Source organism: Bufo gargarizans, chromosome 5 (assembly GCF_014858855.1).
Source record: "Bufo gargarizans isolate SCDJY-AF-19 chromosome 5, ASM1485885v1, whole genome shotgun sequence".
NCBI lineage: Eukaryota > Metazoa > Chordata > Amphibia > Anura > Bufonidae > Bufo > Bufo gargarizans.
The window spans coordinates 84382663-84396245 of NC_058084.1; positions in this window are offsets into that span (position 1 = coordinate 84382663).

The following is a 13583-nucleotide window of genomic DNA, read 5'->3' on the forward strand; positions in this document are numbered from 1 at the left end:
CTAAAAGAAGACGATCGCTAAAGGACAGAAGAATTGGCCTTACTGACCATAGCAACCAATCAGAGCTCAGTTTCCATTTCTTAGATTGCTCTGAAAAATAGATTTTGCACTGTGGTAAGTTGTACATATCGCAGATGTAAGGCCTCATTCACATATCCGTGATGACATCAGTGACAAGATGGTCAGTGTTTCAGCCGTAAAGATGTCCACAAGGGATCTGTGTTTTGTCCGAGTGCCTATTTTTTTGTCACTTATATTCCACAGACACTGCTAGGCTGACCATTAATTTCAAGAGCATCCCATAGCAAAAGTCTGTGAAACCCTTTGTTGTGTCCATCTAGATCAATGGACTATGATGGGCGCCATGGATCTGTAAACACGGACAAAAATAAGGCATGCTTTTATGGTGTAACCCCGGACTGTGATAAATCACAGATATGTGAATATACACATTAAAATCAATGGGGGAGATTTATAAAAATGGTGTAAAGTAGAACTGTCTTAGTTGCCCATAGCAACCAATTGGATTCCTCCTTTCATTTGCCAAAGGAGCTGTGCAAAATGAAAGGTGAAATCTCATTGGTTGCTATGGGCAACTAAGACAGTTCTACTTTACACCAGTTTGATAAATCTTCCCGATTGGGTAGATGTGCTGTATGTGGAGAACACAGACATCTGAATATGGCATAGTTGCCAACTGTCCAGAATTTGCAGGGACTGTCCTTGGTTTTCAGAGCCTGTCCTGGCAAATTCAGGTAGTCGGGGGCCTAAAATGGGCAGGGATAATGATAACCCCATCCATAAACGGGTCCATTCCCACGTCCTGCATTTTGCGGACCGCACATCGACGGCACTATAGTAGAAATGCCTTTTCTTGTCCATGGCTGCAGACAAGAATAGGACATGTTCTATTTTTTTGTGGGGCCGTGGAACGGAAGTGCGGATGCGGACAGCACACTGTTCTGTCCACATCTTTTGCAGCCCCATTGAAAATGAATGGGTGCGCACTCGTTCCGCAAAATTACAGAGCGGATGCGGACCCATTTTGCAGACATGTGACTGGACCCTTAGGCCCCCTGCACACGAACGTGTGCTTCCCGTTGCCGTATTGCAGACCGCATCCGGAGATGCGGAATGGTGCGGCACAGAACGGAAGCACCACAGAGTGCTTCCGTGGGGTTTCGCTCCGTACTTCCGTTCCGCAAAAAGATAGAACATGTCCTATCTTTTTGCGGAACGGCCGGATTGCGGACCCTTTCAAGTGAATGGGTCTGCGATCCGCTGCGGCTGCCCCATGGACTGTGTTCGTGCATTGCGGGCCGCAGCACGACAACGGGAAGCACACGTCCGTGTGCAGGGGGCCTTGGGCTGAGGTTACATGTCGATCATCGTCATTTCACACATCTCTTGACCAAAGATCAGGGGTGCACCACCAATAAGGCCAGGTGAGGCGATCGCCTCAGGCAGCACCAGTTAAGGGCAGCCGAAGGGTCATGGGCTGAAGGGAAGGGGTTAGGTTAAGAAACTGGCATTGGGGAGGGAGGGGTGCCATTTTAGTTTTCAGTGTAGCATCACTAATTAAAGTGAGGGGGGTTGTGTAGCCCCAGCCTTAGTCCTTGTTCAGATCTTCATCCAGCAGATCCAGCTGCCTGATCTGGCACAAATGGGGCTGTCGGCCGGACCAAAAACCGCTCCATGCAATGGTTATTGTCTGGCTGAAGCTGCTGTATCACCGCCGGACCTCATTATAGTCGATGGGGATCCGGCCATGCTGATCCAGTGAACATCGGCAGGCTGTTCTCTGCCAAAACAGCATGCCGGAAACGTGCACCAGAAATATGAGCATAGCCTTAGTGTTACTTAGGCTGCATTCACATCCGTTTAACGTATGAAAAAAAAGTATATGTTAAACGGATGCCTCAGACTGGAGCGATACAATGGCATCCGTTCACCATAAAGATATATTGTTAAAAAAAAAAAAAAAAGTTTTTTTTTTTTTTACCGGACTGTGCATGATACAAGAACGTGGTGTGCTGCATATTTTATTCTTGTTTTTTCTAACGTTTACGCCAAACGGAGTCATAAAACGTAATGTGAACCCTCCTTTAGTCTTGTAACAAGATAATACAGATCTGGCCAGTGTCTCTGTATCTAAATTCTTATTAGCACTTATCACACTGATATGCAGAATGTAGAATTAAACATCGAAAACTGCACAGGAGAAAATGCTTGTAGGGTGGCAGTCACACCCTGCACTGCGGCACCATTATGCAGAAGCGGTGTGCTGCCATCTGCTGGTAGAATACAAAATTACAACCATTTAGAATCTTCAATTTCTTTTCATTTGCTGCCTTGAAAGGAGGTATATACTGCCGAAACATCGCACTTTATTTGATGAATGTAGCTGTTTGAATAAAACAACTTGGAGTTTTTCTACTAAGGCTCCATTCACACAACCATATATTTGGTCTGCATTTTTTGTGGATTTTATGCGGACTCATTCATTTCAATGGAGTCACAAAAAATCCGGACACTACACCACGTGCTGTCAGCATCTGTATGTCCGTTCCGCAGTCCCGACAAAAAGATAAAACATGATTATAAAAAATTAAATGGCTGTACACCAGGGGCGTTGCTAGGGTCTGAAGACATCCGGGGCACGAGCCCACGTGAAACCACGCCCCTATCCAATGAAGCCACCCCCTCATCACCACCAAAAGGGGGGCCTTCACAGTAGTTATTAACCCCTTTTAGCAGTCCCCCCTTCAGTGAATGGGGGACTGCTGAATGGGGTTAATAACTACAGTGAAGGTGAAGGGCCTAGCAGTCTGGGCAACCCCACAGATCATCCATAACAGTGCCATCCACAGATACCCCTCCCCATAACAGTGCAATCCACAGATACCCCTCCCCATAACAGTGCCATCCACAGATCTCCCTCCCCATAACAGTGCCATCCACAGATCCCCCTCCCCATAACAGTGCCACCCACAGATCCCCTCCCCATAACAGTGCCATCCACAGATCCCCTCCCCATAACAGTGCCATCCACAGATCCCCCTCCCCATTACAGTGCCATCCACAGATCCCCTCCCTCCCCATAACTATGCCATCCACAGATCCCCCTCCCTCCCCATAACAGTGCCATCCACAGATCCCCTTCCTCCCCATAACTGTGCCATCCACAGATCCCCTCCCTCCCCATAACAGTGCCATCCACAGATCCCCTCCCCATAACAGTGCCATCCACAGATCCCCTCCCCATAACAGTGCCATCCACAGATCCCCCTCCCCATAACAGTGCCATCCACAGATCCCCTCCCCATAACAGTGCCATCTACAGATCCCCCTCCCCATAACAGTGCCATCTACAGATCCCCCTTCCCATAACAGTGCCATCCACAGATCCCCTCCCTCCCCATAACTATGCCATCCACAGATCCCCCTCCCTCCCCATAACAGTGCCATCCACAGATCCCCTCCCTCCCCATAACTGTGCCATCCACAGATCGCCTCCCTCCCCATAACTGTGCCATCCACAGACCGCCCCTCCCTCCCCATAACTGTGCCATCCACAGATCCCCCTCCCTCCCCATAACTGTGCCATCCACAGACCCCCCCTCCCTCCCCATAACTGTGCCATCCACAGATCCCCCTCCCCTCCACTCACAGGAGTGTAAACTGTACATTATTTTAAACTGTAAGGGCAGTGTAGAGACCAGCTACATACGTACTCTGCTCAAAAGTCCCAGGTAGATGGGCCTGTTCAGTCTAAAAGAGGCGCTACCCTCAATGTATACTACATTGAACCTAGAAAAAGATGGACCATGTCCTATACTTGTCTGTTTTGCGGATGAGAATAGGTATTGTTGCAATAGGTCCACAACATGGACGTCACAGGGACGTCATCTGTATTGTGGACTGCAAACCACATACGTGTGAATGCACCCTAACGCCTGCGATACTGTGGTCTGTCTGTATGGAATTTCCAGATTGGCACAGTGGGCAAAGGTTCTTCTGCTGATCCTTATGTTATGGACTATAGAAACAGTATGGATACTTGCTTGCCTTATACCCTTGCGTCACACTGCTCAGACACCGCTTAGAAAAATCCTGCTTCCTGGATGTACCAGGCGCACACAGCTTTCCCACTATCCTGAGGATGAGAGGGGAGAGGGAGCGCATTCCAAAGCCCTAGGTACATGTCAGTGAGAGGGGGCTGCGGAGCTGCGCTCCTAGCTGATTTCTTAAGTCAGCCTGATGGAAAGGAAGTGTAAGATTAACCCATTGAATGCTTGCTATTGTTTCTCAGTAACCAATAAAAATGCACCACATTTAGTCACCGGTGTTCTGTGTGAACACTTACAATAAACTAGATATATTTACTTTGACGCCAATGGGTGTGTTAGAGTTTGATTTCTCTGTGCACGTTAAGACAATTTTCTACTAATTTGGAGCAGTACAGCGAGTGGCATGCCTAGGGTGTTTGGCACCCGGAGTGGGTCCTTTCTCTGGCACCCCCCCCAATACTTTACCACATACCTCTTACATCTCCTGTCATGTAGACCTTCTCTTCCCTCTTCTCCTCTGTTAGACCGCCATGGCAAATTCTTTCAGCCGCATCTCATCTCGTGAGTAACACAGACACATTAGATTTCTCAATTTTTGCATCAACCTCCCCATCCTGGTGTCCCCACAGTGTCATCCTGCTGCCACCCCCAATACTGTGCCCGTTGTGATGCCCAATGCCCCAGGTACTATACTACTGAAAAAATAGTGACCCCAGTAGACATAATTGGGGCCTTTTTTTCAAACTGGTGTAAAGTAAAACTGGATTTCCAAAAGAGCTGTAAAAAATGAAAGGTGGAATCTGATTGGTCGCTATGGGCAACTAAGCCAGTTCTACTTTACACCAGTTTGATAAATTACCCCAAATGTTCTATAGTGTCCACAGCAGTTATAATGTCCCCTAGAGTGACCCCAGCAATAATAACACCCTATATTGTGCTCCAGGTAATAATCCCTGTATAGTGTCCCCAGAAATAATAGAATTGCCTCTAAAGTGCCTCCCCAATAGCAACAGCCCCCACGCTGCCCCCATACAGTAATTTCACCCCACACTGCCCCCACACAGTAATTTTCCCCACACTGCCCCACACTGCCCCATACAGTAATTTCCCCCACCCCCACACTGCCCCTTATACAGTAATTTCCCCCACACTGCCCCTTATACAGTAATTTCCCCCACACTGCCCCTTATACAGTAATTTCCCCCACACTGCCCCTTATACAGTAATTTCCCCCACACTGCCCCATATAGTAATTTCCCCCACACTGCCCCATATAGTAATTTCCCCCACACTGCCCACGGCCCACACAGTAATTGCCCCCACACAGGGCACTGTGGAGGTCACTGTTAAAGGGACGGACACTGTAGAGGTCACTGTTAAAGGGGCACACACTGTGGAGGTCACTGTTAATGGGGCGGGGTGCTGTATAGGTCACTGTTAAGGGGGCGTGCCCCTGAGAAGGTCAATATCAAGGGAGTGGGGTGCTGTGAAACTCACTGTTAAAGGGGTGGGCTGCTGTGAAGCTCAAAGTTAAGGGGACGGGCTGCTGTAGACGTCCCATTGTAAGGAGGCTTACTGTGGGGGGTCAGTGTTAAGCAGTGAGGGGCAGTGGAGTTCACTGTTAAGGGGTGGGGTGCTGTAGAGGTCACAGTTATGGGGGATACTGTGGATATCTTAACGACACACAAAAACATTAAATGAAATATACTTGTGCAAAGCCGGGTACATTTTTGTTTACTGGGATCTGTGCTGCTCGGGGTGTCAGAGGAATATTTCCTGGTACATAAAATCTTTGTAGAAGAATTTTGGTGTGAAATTTTTATAACAAGAAAAAACACAGACTGATCTCCATGGACAGACGTGCAGTACGCTCCGTGCGGTTCGCTCCCAGTTGCTCTGATTGGTTTTGAGGCTAATTATTCTGGTTAGTTGTCCTTAGAAGATCCGCATTAAATCCCTTTATCCTACTGCTCTAATGGCCATTGTGTTCTGTCTAATCTTTCTGGTTAGAGATTGTTTTTTCTCTTCAGATTTAGGATTATAATAATTGTCCTATTATTTCTAGTGTGGTATAAATGAAGTAACGGTTTTCTGATATTCAGATATAGCAGGTGGGGGTTTTGTATTTAACTTTTTGGCACCCTGATGATTTTAATTAAAGAAAATGAATAGGATTACCTAAAGTTCTGTGATAAAACACTGATAAAGCTCGGATCACACCTTAATATTATAAAAGTACAATTTTGTGTAGTTTATTTATATTGCATAATGTAGTCACCTAAAAATAATGGTTTTCAAATGCATTTTAACTAGACAAATGTGAGAAAGGCGCTCTTTTGGCACACACTGGGGCTATTATAAGTAGAGATGAGCCAATTTCTCAAAAATTCGATTCGGCCTGCTCAATCCGAATTTATTTGTGGCAAATCGCGTTAAAAAACAGCTATTTCCTGGCTGCAGAGAGCCTGTATAGTGGTGTAGAACACTGTGCCTTGCAGTAGCACATAGGGAGTCTGTGGTAGTGAAATAATACTGTGAGTCAGTATGAGATGCAGATGACAGGCGTCGCTCTTAGAATTACTGCACACTTCACTTATTTGGACAGTTACAGGGCCATAACTGACCAAATAAAGTGTGAACTCAGTCTTACAGGTCAATGTTAGAGTCAAGAAAAAGAGCACTCCTTTTACACCGCTGGCAGCTGATTCCACATACTGTAGATGTCTACAGAACCTGTTCTATTAAACAATTATACAAGTAGAGCCCCCCCTCCCCAACAGAGTGGAGAGGATGTCAGCAGTAAGTTTGTGTTAACGTCACTGATTATTTTGCCCTTCCTCTGATCCATCAAAACAATAACCTCTCATTTTTCCTTTTTTTCTGATAGATCAGAAGAAGGGTCAAATAAATCATGATGTCAGGCAGGCCGAAAGGCAAAATAGTGGCCCAGTCATGAAGTGGGGACAGTGGGAACAGCATGAGAAGTCCACAGAGTGTCCCTATGACATAGTGGTGAGGTGGAAGCAGCATGAGGAGACCACAGAGTGGCCCAATGACAGTGTGAAGGTGGCAGCAGCATCAGGAGGAGGCCACAGGGTGGCACAATGACAGAATGTGGAAGTGGCGGCAACATCATCAGGGGGCCACAGAGTGGCACAATGGCAGTGTGGAGGTGGCAGCAGCAGCATTAGAATGCCACAGAGTGGCATAATGACAGAGTCTGGAGGTGGCGGCAGCAGCAGCATCAGGAGGAGGCCACAGAGTGGCACAATGACAGTGTGGAGGTGGCAGCAGCAGCATCAAGAGGCCACAGAGTGGCACAATGACAGAGTGTGGAGGAGGCGGCAACAGCAGCATTAGGAGGAGGCCACAGGGTGGCACAATGACAGTGTAAAGGTGGCAGCAGCAGCAACATCAGGAGGAGGCCACAGGGTGGCACAATGACAAAATGTGGAGGTGGCGGCAACATCATCAGGAGGCCACAGAGTGGCACAATGGCAGTGTGGAGGTGGCAGCATCAGCATCAGGAGGCCACAGAGTGGCACAATGACAGAATGTGGAGGTGGCAGCAGCAGCATCAGAAGGATGCCACAGAGTGGCACAATGACAGTCAGAACAATAACCCCCAAAAAACGGATCCTGTCTGTAAAGCATTCGCCTTTACTCAGTCAGCATTTGGTCAGTAATCCATCAGTATTGCTAAAGCCCAAAAAAACAGGAGTGGATCCAAAACAGAGATGACACGTCAATGGAATATTTGCATGTCTTCTGTGTTTTGTATCCACTCCTGCTTTTGGCTACCAAATCATAAGCCAATTCTGATGCAAGGAGCCATCTTTAACGCAGGGCAAAAAGAGCAGCTGCTGGCCAGTGGTGTAGCGTGGGGGGGAGGGCGTTGCCCCGGGCTCAAAATTCCAGGGGGCGCAAGCAGGGCCTCACCGCCAATTAGGCAAAGTGAGGCAATGGCCCCAGGAGGCGTGGCCCTGGTGACAAGTTGGGGGCGGTGGCAGGGCACAGGGAAATGAGCGCTTCTATTATGGAAGCGCTCATCTCCATAGTCATCTGTATTGCCGTCCTCAGGACAGCTATACAGATAGATGTGCTGCGGCGAGGCAGGGGAGGGAGAGGCGTCTCCCTTCCCCGTTTCTCTGATAGGCTGCAGGCACTAGGCCTGCAGCCTATCAGAGGTTGGTGCAGGCGGCGTGATGACGTCATCGCGCCGCCTGAGCCGTACAGCGCGGGACACAGGCTGGAAGAGTCCTGCATCGCATCACTGCCAGCCTGATGGAGGTAAGTACAGGTCCTTCTAAAAAAATTAGCATATTGTGATAAAGTTCATTATTTTCTGTAATGTACTGATAAACATTAGACTTTCATATATTTTAGATTCATTACACACCAACTGAAGTAGTTCAAGCCTTTTATTGTTTTAATATTGATGATTTTGGCATACAGCTCATGAAAACCCAAATTTCCTATCTCAAAAAATTTGCATATTTCATCCGACCAATAAAAGAAAAGTGTTTTTAATACGAAAAAAGTCAACCTTCAAATAATTATGTTCAGTTATGCACTCAATACTTGGTCGGGATTCCTTTTGCAGAAATGACTGCTTCAATGCGGCGTGGCATGGAGGCAATCAGCCTGTGGCACTGCTGAGGTGTTATGGAGGCCCAGGATGCTTCGATAGCGGCCTTAAGCTCATCCAGAGTGTTGGGTCTTGCGTCTCTCAACTTTCTCTTCCCAATTTCCCACAGATTCTCTATGGGGTTCAGGTCAGGAGAGTTGGCAGGCCAATTGAGCACAGTAATACCATGGTCAGTAAACCATTTACCAGTGGTTTTGGCACTGTGAGCAGGTGCCAGGTCGTGCTGAAAAATGAAATCTTCATCTCCATAAAGCTTTTCAGCAGATGGAAGCATGAAGTGCTCCAAAATCTCCTGATAGCTAGCTGCATTGACCCTGCTCTTGATACAACACAGTGGACCAACACCAGCAGCTGACATGGCACCCCAGACCATCACTGACTGTGGGTACTTGACACTGGACTTTTGGCATTTCCCTCTCCCCAGTCTTCCTCCAGACTCTGGCACCTTGATTTCCGAATGACATGCAAAATTAGCTTTCATCCAAAAAAAGTACTTTGGACCACTGAGCAACAGTCCAGTGCTGCTTCTCTGTAGCCCAGGTCAGGCGCTTCTGCCGCTGTTTCTGGTTCAAAAGTGGCTTGACCTGGGGAATGCGGCACCTGTAGCCCATTTCCTGCACACGCCTGTACACGGTGGCTCTGGATGTTTCTACTCCAGACTCAGTCCACTGCTTCCGCAGGTCCCCCAAGGTCTGGAATCGGTCCTTCTCCACAATCTTCCTCAGGGTCCGGTCACCTCTTCTCGTTGTGCAGCGTTTTCTGCCACACTTTTTCCTTCCCACAGACTTCCCACTGAGGTGCCTTGATACAGCACTCTGGGAACAGCCTATTCGTTCAGAAATTTCTTTCTGTGTCTTACCCTCTTGCTTGAGGGTGTCAATGATGGTCTTCTGGACAGCAGTCAGGTCGGCAGTCTTACCCATGATTGCGGTTTTGAGTAATGAACCAGGCTGGGAGTTTTTAAAAGCCTCAGGAATCTTTTGCAGGTGTTTAGAGTTAATTAGTTGATTCAGATGATTAGGTTAATAGCTCGTTTAGAGAACCTTTTCATGATATGCTAATTTTTAGATAGGAATTTTGGGTTTTCATGAGCTGTATGCCAAAATCATCAATATAAAAACAATAAAAGGCTTGAACTACCTCAGTTGTGTGTAATGAATCTAAAATAGATGAAAGTCTAATGTTTATCAGTACATTACAGAAAATAATGAACTTTATCACAATATGCTAATTTTTTTTGAAGGACCTGTATAAGTGCTTATTTTTTTATATGGTACTACTTACTGGCACATAATTGGGGGGCATCTATGGGGGCACTTGTTACTGGCACATGATTGAGGGGGCATCTATAGGGGCACCTGTTACTGGCACATGATTGGAGGGCATTTATGGGGCATTTGTTACTGGCACATGATTGGGGGGCATCTATGGGGGCACATCTTACTGGCACATGATTGGGGGCATCTATGGGGCACTTGTTACTGGCACATGATTGGGGGGCATCTATGGGGGCACTTGTTACTGGCACATTATTGGGGGGCATCTATGGGGGCACTTCTTACTGGCACATTATTGGGGGCACTATGGGGGCATCTATGGAGGCACTTCTTACTAGCACATTATTGGGGGCACTATGGGGGCATCTACTGAGGCCACAAAGAAGGCGTATTTTATATGGGGGAAGGGGGGGGAGAGGAACAATATGGGGGTTCTACTGAGGCCACAAAGAAGGGGTATTTTATATGGAGGGCTCTGTATAGGGGCATTTTATTCTGGGGCACATTATGGTGGGTACTGTGGGGAAGGGGAGAAAGGAGTACTATGGGCTCATCTATGGGGGGCACTAAGAAGGGGTATTTTATACTTGGAAATTATAGGGGGCACTGAGGGCATCTACTGGGGCACTATATATGGGGCATTTTATACTGGTACATTATGGGGGGCACTAGGAAGAAAGGGGGAGAGGAGCACAATGGGCTCATTTACTGGGGGCACTATATAGGGGTATTTTATACTGGCACATTATGGGGGCACTATGGGGACATTAGCTCAACTGGGGGCATTAAAAGGGGGTATTTTTTGCACTGGCACAGGAGAAATGCTAGCACAGGCTTCCAGTATTCGTAGTTTCAGGTGCTGCGCATCTCGTATCATTACAGCATATGCTGTGCAGCACCTGAAACTACGGATACTGGAAGCCTGTGCTAGCATTTCTCCTGCGGTGTTGCTATCAGTGTGTGAAGAGTGGGAGAAGAGGGTTGCATTGACAATCCAACACAATGGGTAGCACATTGAACAACTTTTATAAGTGGTCAGAAACTTGTAAATAACTCATGAAAGAATAAAGTTACGTTAAAACCAAGCACACCATTGTTTTTCTTGTGAAATTCCCCATGATCCTCTTCCTATTGAAAAAACTAAAGTTGGATTCAAAATGGCCGACTTTAAAATGGCCGCCATTGTCACCACCCATCTTGAAAAGTTTCCCCCCTCACATATACTAATGTGCCACAAACAGGAAGTTAATATCACCAACCATTCCCATTTTATTAAGGTGTATCCATATAAATGGCCCACCCTGTATATTAAGGGACACTATAATCACCAGAACCACAACAGCTAAATGTAGTAGTTCTGGTGTCTATAGCATGTCTCTACAAGCTTTTTTAAAGGGATTCTGTCACCTCTTTTTACGCTATAGAGATGCGGACATGCACGGCTAGATCGCCGCTAGCATGCCCGCAATATACCTGTCCCATATCTCTGAATGTTTTTTTTTGAGTGTAACAAATGATTTTATATATATATGTAAATCATCCTGGTAAGAAGCCCAAGGGGCTGCACTAACAGCCACGCCCCCTTGTGAAGGAGCCCAGCACCACCTGTATCCAGATCGCCGTAATCTCGCGATGCGCAAGCTCGCGCATGCGCAGTGCCGGCATAGTGTTCCTTCCCTGCGGTGGTAATGTATAACGTATTTACCATATACCTCTGCTAAGCATAAGTGATTTGGACGCATCCACTTTACAAGAGAGATTGTTTGGATGACACGACCACAAGTGGTATTTTTTCATCTTTTCAACTTTAATGTGCACATCGCATGGGTCATTCCTTAGGTCATACCATAGGTGCCACGGACTCAAGTGACATTTCTGGATCCGCCTACACATGGGATTCCTGCTCATTGTGTCCCCATATTAGGTGATACGTCACATATCCTGATCGATAGCGATCTACTAGCCACTCACTCACTATTTCTGCCTATAGAACGGAACTCTATGTGTGGTGCACCATTGCGTATGTTTTTAGCTATTTTATTCTTATTTTTATTTCTATTTTCCATTTTTATTTTTATGTATATTTGCCTCATTTAGGTTTTAATGGTGTTCATTAAATGACAATTTTGTCTATATTTTTATATCCACTTTGTGTTCTGGGGCCCCCCGATATTTGAGTGCCCCTCCATACACTATATTTACATACCTCTTGGACCTGGGTGATCTTTGAGGAGTGCACCGATCCATAGGGGTCTCCTAGGTGAGCCGCCATCGCCAAGTTTTTTCATATTTGTGGAGGTGGCAGCGGCATCAGGATTCCACAGAGTGGCAAGGTGACATAGTGTGGAGGAGGCAGCAGCATCAGGAGACCACAGAGTGACCTGGTGACAGAGTGGGGAGGTGGGTTGCAATACTAGTACCAGCTGAAGATTGTTGTTGAAAGAAGGAGCACTTGGCATCAGATGTGTTGCATCAGGCGGGTGGCAGCATCAGAATAGTAGCTGAGGCAGGTAGCCAGAAGAAACCGGTCTCTTTTGTCAAAGTGTTGGTGTGGCACCATGGATTATCTAGTCTGATGCATCAGGCATTGGTGGGTGTAAATCCTGGTTGATCCATGCCTGATTCATCTTGACAAAGGTTAGTCTCTCCACATTTTGGGTGGACAGGCGAGTTCTTCTTGGGGTAACTATGGCCCCCGCCGCACTAAACACCCGCTTTGATGCCACACTACTGGCCGGGCAGGACAGCTTTTCCAGGGCAAACTCTGCCAGTTGCGGCCACAAATCCAGTTTGGCTGCCCAGTAGTCCAGCGGATCTTCAACGTGGGGTGGCAGGGTGCTGTCCAAATTTTCCACCACCTGCTGGTTCAGGTCCTGCTCCAGGTCTAGTTGCTGCTGCTGCTGGTGAGTAGGTTCTTCACTAGGTGGGTGAATAAAGCTGCTCATCAGCAACTCTAGACTCAAGTTGCTGCTGTTGGAGCTGGAACTGCTCTTACCCCCCACCCTGCCACAACACCCATGGCAGAGGAACGTAAGTGCAGAGGGCCCCCCGGTCAGACCTGTGAGAGGATGTTGCAGATAGGCAGCGGCCAACTGACTACATAGGATGTCTCTATGACTGTTGGTATTCAGGGAAACACAGGGGTTAGGATAAGACCTACCTTCAGGCCCCCCCATACCCCATTTATCCTAAAACAAAAGGACACGGACACCGCTCAACTGTTTAAACTCTCTTTTACTGGGTGATTGTCGGCCAAAGCTCACGTTAAACAGGCACATTTAAACTCCTCCTCCAACCACTCCTTCTGTGCGGTGTGCCAACCCCTGAACACCAGAGGGCACGTGCGCCAACTCAGCTCCGATTATGCTCCTGTTCTCCACATTGCCGCCAGCTGTGACTTCCGAATTCCGCACCAACTCAGGAACCTCGAAAAAGAAAAACAACATGACCAACCAAACACAAGGCAAACCAACACCATCAAAGGGGAGGGAGGGCGGGCCAGCTTGCCTTCTCTGAAAAGAGGAAGAGGCAGGGGCAGAAGGGGGCGTATATATACCCCTAGCTACAACCACCTCCCCTTCCTGCTTC